The 7976-nt window shown below is 43.6% G+C and overlaps 1 long non-coding RNA gene across 1 annotated transcript in view; it reads right to left on the reverse strand.

Moving 5' to 3' along the window:
• Window positions 1–5615: 5615 nt before the first annotated feature.
• LOC112148769 overlaps window positions 5616–7976 on the reverse strand; it is a 4464-nt gene continuing 2103 nt past the window's right edge. The window contains exons 2-3 of the long non-coding RNA XR_002919692.1: window positions 7157–7252; window positions 5616–7018 (exon numbers count right to left, since the gene is read on the reverse strand). This is a non-coding gene — a long non-coding RNA (uncharacterized LOC112148769). The remainder of the gene's footprint in view (window positions 7019–7156; window positions 7253–7976) is intronic.

Here is a 7976-nt window from a genome sequence, read left to right on the forward strand (position 1 = left end):
AGCTGACACCGAGAATCTGCTGGAGCTAGAAGCTGGAATGGAAGGCACCCCGTTCATAACTCAGCCACTGAATGTGTAGTTAGTCAATCACTTGATCTGTAATCACAAATGCTGCCAGAAATTACATGAGTGATGAGCTGTAATAAAAGCACTTACTTTTCCTGCGCTCTCTTAAGTGTTATTGGCAGACCCCTCTCTCCCAGGAGGCCACGGCTGTGAAACAAAATCCCAATATAAACTGCCTCATTGGTCCCTGCCTCACGCGCTGCCTCTGTGCTCTACTGTATGCGCGCATGTGTGTCACTGATGTGTAAATGCCGAGCGAAGCGAAATAGGAAACTGTTTCGTACACTTTTTTCTTCAACTCCTGTCTTCTTTTGTGATCTTAACTCCCCTTAAATGACACCTTCATCTTTTATTATTTCTATTGTCTGTAAGGAAACACTTATGGAGAGTGTCCTGTATAAAAGCTTTATTTTTTTATGAACAACATTTCATATTCGAGTTGCAGCAAATCGAACTCTCCAGGTTCAAACGTCAAACCTTTTCTTTGACTTTAAAGCCTCCTAGCAGTAGGTCATGCGTTACAGCATTATTGATACAGACCTCTATAATAATTACACAGTGTCTAGCATGCACTATTGATCCGGTCTATTGATAAAATCATATTTTACTGTAAAGGTCTGTTGATTTGAGGCATTACAGCATAAATCACTCCCCTCCAGCAGCTGAGTTGGATCTCCTTCTGCTGAGTGATGGACACTCCCACAGATAAACACACACACACAAGTCTATTTCTATCAGCTGTTTGATTGAGGTGGCGTGCGCAAGAAACAAGTTAAAGATAAACTGAGATTTAATGATACTCAAATTCTTTGTCCAGCCATATAAATACGCGACGGACACGACAAGTGAGATCTGCTATCCGGTTCAGCTCGTATGTGATATATAAGCGCGGGTGTTTATGGAGTCACTGCTCCATCTTATCATGATTTGTGCTGTCAACAGGGGCTGAATCTGCATGGCAGTAATAGATTCAGATGCTGCTGAAATGTCCCACGGTGAATATGAAATAGAGATGAATGTGACAGGCCATGCAGGACACGTCCTGTGTACAAACAGCCTCCGACGAGGGGGAGAGCACAGATGACCGGTGTGTATGGAAATGTTATCACCGTTATTGAAACTGTAAAAAAATAAAAATCTGATCCTGAAAGTCGACCTCTGCTGTTTTTCAGGAAGGGAAAAAGACCAGGTGGCACATTTTTTTTATAAACTTTGTCTGATAAGAAATAGGTATTTTAGACTTACAGACAAATGGGGAGCTAAATAGAAAGTGTCAGGTGATGTGAACATGTGCTTATGGTGTCCCGCATTATCACCCTTTGATCTTGCCATGGAAAAACATAATATGTGCAGTAAGGGAGATATTAATATTAAAGGAAAGGAAAATAGATCTTTATGGTTCAGGTTAAAAAGCAGCTTACTAGACCATGTTTCCGCTTTGGCCAGCAGTTCAAACGCTTGTTTTCTTTTTGGACTTTTCCCTGGCTGGATTCTGAACCACTCGGGGGTAGTTTGCAAATGCTGTGGTGCACCAAAGCTGGGCTGGTTTTCACATTTAAGAGCCAAAGAGACATGGAGTACATGCTTATGTTCAAGAGGCTCCCAAACCTCTAAAAGCCAGGATATAGAGTTAATTGCTGGCCCAGTCAGAGTCAGGCTGCTCCTGCAAAACAGTGAACAGCCTGTCTGGCAGCAGCCGAGGACAGAGCAGGGAAAAGCTGATCTTAATTAGCAGCGATTTGTTTTGGGAGCAGAAAACCTGCTACAAGATGAACTCTTTTAAATGTCCTGGACTTTTATTAAAAATGTCAGATGTATTCATTTATTCGGCTATAACACATGACTATAAATAAAACAGAGCCAGTTAGAAAAGAAGAGTAGATTTTGTCCCCTGCTAAAAGACAACTGCCTCTCTCCTGAGCTGCAGGAAGATAGCAGACTAAGACAGAGACAGCTTTTAATCTGAGCAGGAAGCATATAGTGGCGATTCACTGTGACACGGTGATTGATATGAGTGACTAGTGTATTTAGCATGTCTGACAGGATGGGAGAAAGAGTGTTTTCTGCCCATCTTCACATTTATCTCCCTCCATAAATCACTGCCAATGGGATGCATAAATTTGGATGAGCAAATGTTGCATTTCTGCCTCTCAGGCAATTCCACTTTGACCTTTGCGTTTGGCTTTGGTCACTGGTTCTAAATGCGAGCTTTGACCTTATTTGGCCCCTGATGATTCATATTTAATAGCCACAAAGCTTGATGGCTTTACAGTTAAAATGCTTCTATATAAAAGCAAACAAATTGTGATGCTAAATCTGATCAGTGAAATTGTTGAACAAATACAATATAAAACATCTGTCTGCTTTTATTGCTTTGATTCCATTATCCCAAACCCAGCAGCGCCTTATGATGTCCTGTGTCCGTTCTAACCTTTGACTCCGGCCAGTGCTTTAAAGCTTCTGCACTTTGCCCTCTCTCATTTGACCCGTCTGAAGTATACCTTTATAATTACCCCTGTCACTATCAAATGTGCATACGGGGGGGTAGAAGGGGCAGGGGGCTAAATTCTGTCCAATAACCTTTTGGCCCCTCGTTCATCCATTCTGCTGGAAGCAAGCACAGCAATCTCCTCCCCCCACCTGCAATCACATACTGTATTAGTCTACATGTCCCAGTTATTGATGGCGCTCTGGAAATATTTTATTGGCCAGTCATGACCTTTGACTGGGGCAATGCAAACACTAACCCCCCTAAAGCTTCCCATCGACAAGGATATATGTATGATCACATGGCTAATAGAAGTATAGATCTGGAGTGGCTGCAGACCTGGTCGTTTGGATTTTTAACACTGAGAGGTCAGCATAGCCTTTACCTCTGTGGCTAATCAATAGGAAAAACACATTGAGTTGGTTCTAGTACAAACTCGTGTTTTTCGGGGGGGAAATTGAACTTCTCTTGTCATTCCAACTAAAAGTACGCTGAAAAGTTTTTACTTGAAACCATACGTCTCACCGTCACCTCACATATTTCCATTCATCTTCGCAAGTGAAACTCGCACCCATAATTATGATAAGCCCAGCCACAACTGGACAATTACCTGCCAACCTTTTTCTGGAGACACTTAAGACGACGAGGACTCCTGAGGAAAAATGTGGAACAGCTCTGAGTGGAGCACGAGGATGTCACTTATGAGAATGAAGTATCATCGAGAGGGAGCACCAGGAAGAGGGGAGAAAATGGCAGAAATAAAGAAAAAGACAGTATCATGGCAAGATGACCTAATCCTCCATCTGAGAGGAGTATTTGAGGAGGCCGCTGGTGTCACGCATTGCAGGGCTTTGTGGAGGTTTACCTGTGAGAGGGCAGCTTAGCAGGGGGATCTAGTGGAGCACCGGGTGACCCATGCTCCACCTCAGCTTGTGGCTTTGTAAACATGGGGAAATTGATTGCAGGAAGTAGACGAGATCTCCCTGAATCTTGAGTCTTTGTCGCAAAATGTGGTTCTGTGGTTCAGCGTGCTATTTTTAATATAATAAAAGGCAGCGGATTTAAATCTACGTTTATCGTTTTTTGGGTGAGGATTTCAAGTATGCAGGGAATTTTAAAATAATAAATTCCAAATTTTAAGCACCATTCAGGGTGTTGCGGTCCGCCTTCCTGCACAACAGGGCGAGTTTCAGCGCCGTATGATATCTGATCCCAAAAACCCTGCAGGGTAGCCGCAGCAAATCAACAATGGATTAATGGTTGTGGTTTGCCTCATAAATCTCTGCGGGAGTGGAAAGCATTTGAGGACAGTCAGTCTGTAGTGGTGTGCTTAATGTTACAGGCAGTTTGGGTTTCCCATCGTTCAAAGCAGTGACAGAGTAGTAAAGATGTGACAGCATCTTATGTCTGCGTTAAATCAGAGGATGTCAGGAATACTCGATTATCAGTCCACAAGCCTGAGAGCCGCTCCAATACTGACTCAAAAGGAGCAGATTTGTTTAGAAATAACTCCGTAGCTGCCAGTGTGAAGTAGAATAACTTTAAACACCGGGAAAATGATGTGCTGTGCGGGAATGCCTTAATTCACGGTGTCAGTGCAACCCTTCAACCTTTGCTTGGTGCAGAAAGGCCTCGCCATAGATCACTGTGGTTAACAGTTAGCTTTTCCTGCAGGTGAGACGGAAATGGCAGTAACAGCTTCCATTACTGGAGAGAATGGCCCAACTCCCACAGTCCCTTCCAGACAGCGCTGTCATTATACATCCATTGTGAGGCCTGAGAGGGAGCTGTAAGTATGGCAGACTTATGGCTCTGATAGAGCGGCTGGATGGTCTCCTTCTCGTTCTGCGCAGGACGGGGAAGGGGAGGTTTGTGTGGAAAGGTGGCCCGATAAGAGAGATAGCACTGGAGGATGAGGATGAATCGAACACCCCCTTTAATGCCCCGCCAATCCCGCAGCACCACCACCCCCTGATGTGCTTGTAAGTAGACTGCAGGCTGTTAGGTGCGGTGGGTTATTCTGTGCTATTTTTACAAGAAACGGGTTGATTTGTCTTAGGCCATTACCGTCTATTACAGCTGCGAGTCTTGGGGAAAAGGTGGGAAGCGGCAGACGCTGGCATTCTGCCTAAAGAGAAATCAATGAAACAAATTAATCCTTTGCAGGCTGCAGTGACACTGTAATCCATCATTCAGGGGGCGCTTTTACACGCTGAATCAGGGAGCAAGGCGGGAGGAGGAGATATTGGCGGATGGGTGGGTGGGTGCATGTTGGTTGAGGAAGGGTGGAGGAGAGAGGGACCCAGCCCCCTTGGGGACAGGGGGTAGACATCCGTGGCTCTGTAATACTGGGGAAACGGTGGGTGGTGGCAGGGAATCGAGCGGCTCCAAGCCCTTTTTCACCCCTCGCTTGCCTGTGTACATACAGAGCAGGAGGAGGAGGATAGGGATGTAAACACAATCAGCTGAACTGCACCGTGGACATGGATGTGACCATGATTACAAACCACAGGCCGACATGTTCTCCCCCATTCTCTGTCCCCTGCTGGTTATTTTTAACCCTCCAAACTGTTTGCTGACAGTCAAAAAGATAACAGAGCTTTATCATTTATTTATAGTGGAATTAAAGGCAACAAAAAGCAATTTAAAAGACAAAAAAAAAGAAAAATTCACCCTCGTTCTTTTTTGTGATAATTTATTGTGATTATTTAATCGTCCTGGGATTGATTTACATTTGCATTTGTGACGGTTCAGGTGGTCACACCCACAGGATGTATGAAAAAGGTTGCTGCCCTCTTCCCTGGAGAGACAAAATTACACTGAAGCACAGCCACCATCTTCCCATTTCAGGCACACACGCAGACAGATTGATGCCCCCTGTGCACAGCCAATTAGAGCTGAGATGAAGCCATGTGACTGAACATGTGATCAGCTCCTCCGTCCAAGAACCACGTGAAGCAGCTGTGCCCTCCGATGAATCACGAACAAGTTCACATAGATTGATATCGTAGCTCAAAGTGGGAGTCAAGAGTGGAAAAAAAAACACACACACACTCTCACATAGAGATTGAAGCCGTTTTTATTAGTCTTTGGTGTATTGCAATGCCTTTTAGTAATCTTGCATCATTATGAAAGTGGGTTCTATCGTCCTGTGTTACCACATCAGTCACTTTTGCTGGCCTTCGTGCTTCTTTGTGACACTGTGAATGTTCCGCTAGCGTTCAGAAGTGGTGACTGTGCGTGTTTTTACAGCAGTGACTTGTAGCTGGAGCTGTGATGAAAGTGGGAGGGGGGTCATTCAATTAAAAGTGTGCATCAATCTACTTACTTGAACCGGATTTCGGAGGAGAAAGGCAGATGAGCTCCGTCGGTCGTCGCGGCGACACAGGTGGTTGGGTTCTGTGGCAAGAACACCAGAGAAAACTGCAGGTTGAAGGGAGGGGAGAGGCTCAGATTAGCCAGGGTGGGGCAGCAGTGAGAAAAAAAAGAAGGTGGAGGGAGATGGAGAGGAGGGAGGGGAGGACTGAAAGGATGGAGAAATGGGGGGAGATATTACAGCAGAGCGTTTGGTGTGAGGGAGGCTGAGTGAGAAATGTTGCCGGAAATGCTAGAGCCAGCCGCGTGTGTAAAAAGCCACACTGCAACATATCTCATCTTTGACATCACTGACAGGCTTTCCACACACACACATAAAATGTGTGTTCTCACTGCACACAAGTGTGGAGCTCAGATTCCCCGCTCAGATCATGCACTTTTGTTTTCCTGCTTTTTGTAAAACAAGGCAGATGTTGAGGATATTGAACTGAATCAATGTTGGAACTCTTAATTTGAAGAGTATGTGATTTTTTTTTTTATTTTTTTTTTTTTCACAGCAAACACAATAAAAAACTTGCTTGTGCAAAATGAGAACGTTATCTACATCACTCTCACTCGAAGAGGAGACACAGAGGAGAGGAAAAGGAGGAGTAGGAGAGCAGATTATTGTGGAATGTTTGCAGCTCTCGCCAGAGCTTGACCATCTCATTTGTCTGAGTTTGACCCCAGCTCAGAGGTCAAAGGGAACATCTGAGGGAAACGGATTCGCACAGACACAAGTAAACACAAACATGTGAGAGTATCCCTCCTCAAGAATGCTAACACATAACTCAAAAGCTCATGCGTTTTACATCTGTGTGAGTCAGGAACATTCATCCTTGGCTTATTTGTTTTAATAAAGTATTTTGGTGTGAACAAAACAGCTGCTAATTTCCCAAAGAATTTCGGTTTTTAACATTTTATTTCATAACTTAAAGTTGCAAGGTAAATAAACTGACGTTGCATATTATTATTTTTCTTTGTGTGTTGCTGCTGAGGCCATAATAACAGACATATGTGTCATAAATGACATCACGCTCCGGAGGCGCTCCGTACTTCAGCAAAGCTCCACCGTGTTTCTGATTGTCAGGCTGCCGCGCTCCTCTCTGTCTGCAAGGTGACAAACACAGTCGGTTACAAAGAACATTCCCTCTCACAGATCCACAGATCCACAAATCACATCAGTGACCCACATGAAAACACACACCTTGAAGTATTACAGTACTTTTTTTTTTTTTTTTTTCTTACGGAATATGACTTGAGTTCACTTCTCACCCGCTGTTGGGAGATTAATGGTCCGTATTTGGGGCTTAAAATGCAGCCGCCCACCTCTCTTTTTCTATCCTGAAAAGAAGCAGGGAGCACAGGGGCTGATATTAGTGCCTTTGAAATGCATCTTAAGTGGTGCACTTTTGTCATTCTTAGGCCAGAGACATCAAACAGGTGTGATGAATAATTTATCTTAAGAGTTTCACATTGATAAGGTCACAATCTGCCAGGTCTGGACACTATACAGACCATCTTTACTTCACTGTCTTTTTTACACACATGTGCCCTCCCACACAGACATCACACACTCTCCTTTGAAAAATACACACATTTGCAAGTGATAGGAAGGATTTAGGTTTCAAAATGAAAAGAAATGTAGCACTGGATCAATAATTAAAAGGTTTTGGACAGTTATAAATGCCTACAGGTAGTGATTTTTGATAAAACAGATAAAAATGATTAACAAAAGAATGCATTTTACCAAAATAAATATAGATTTATCAGAATATGTGAGTTGAAGTTTGCTGCAGGACACTGCTTTCAGTCAAATTCCACCGAGCTGCTGCAAACTTCCTTCTCAGCTCCAGCATGTGATAGTTCAGCTACACTACATTTCTAATCAACTCCCTGCTGTTTGTGGCTTTGGGAAATAAATGGGAAGGGGACAGACAGTGCAATGTTATGCCACTCTATAAATAAACAAGCAAAATCCTGAAACTTTGCTCAACTTTTTAAAAAACGTTATTCAATTTTTAATATTTTTTAATAGTAATGATGAGTTGCCCCCTCCCTTCTTACA

The sequence above is a fragment of the Oryzias melastigma genome, linkage group LG9, assembly GCF_002922805.2.
Source record: "Oryzias melastigma strain HK-1 linkage group LG9, ASM292280v2, whole genome shotgun sequence".
Lineage (NCBI taxonomy): Eukaryota > Metazoa > Chordata > Actinopteri > Beloniformes > Adrianichthyidae > Oryzias > Oryzias melastigma.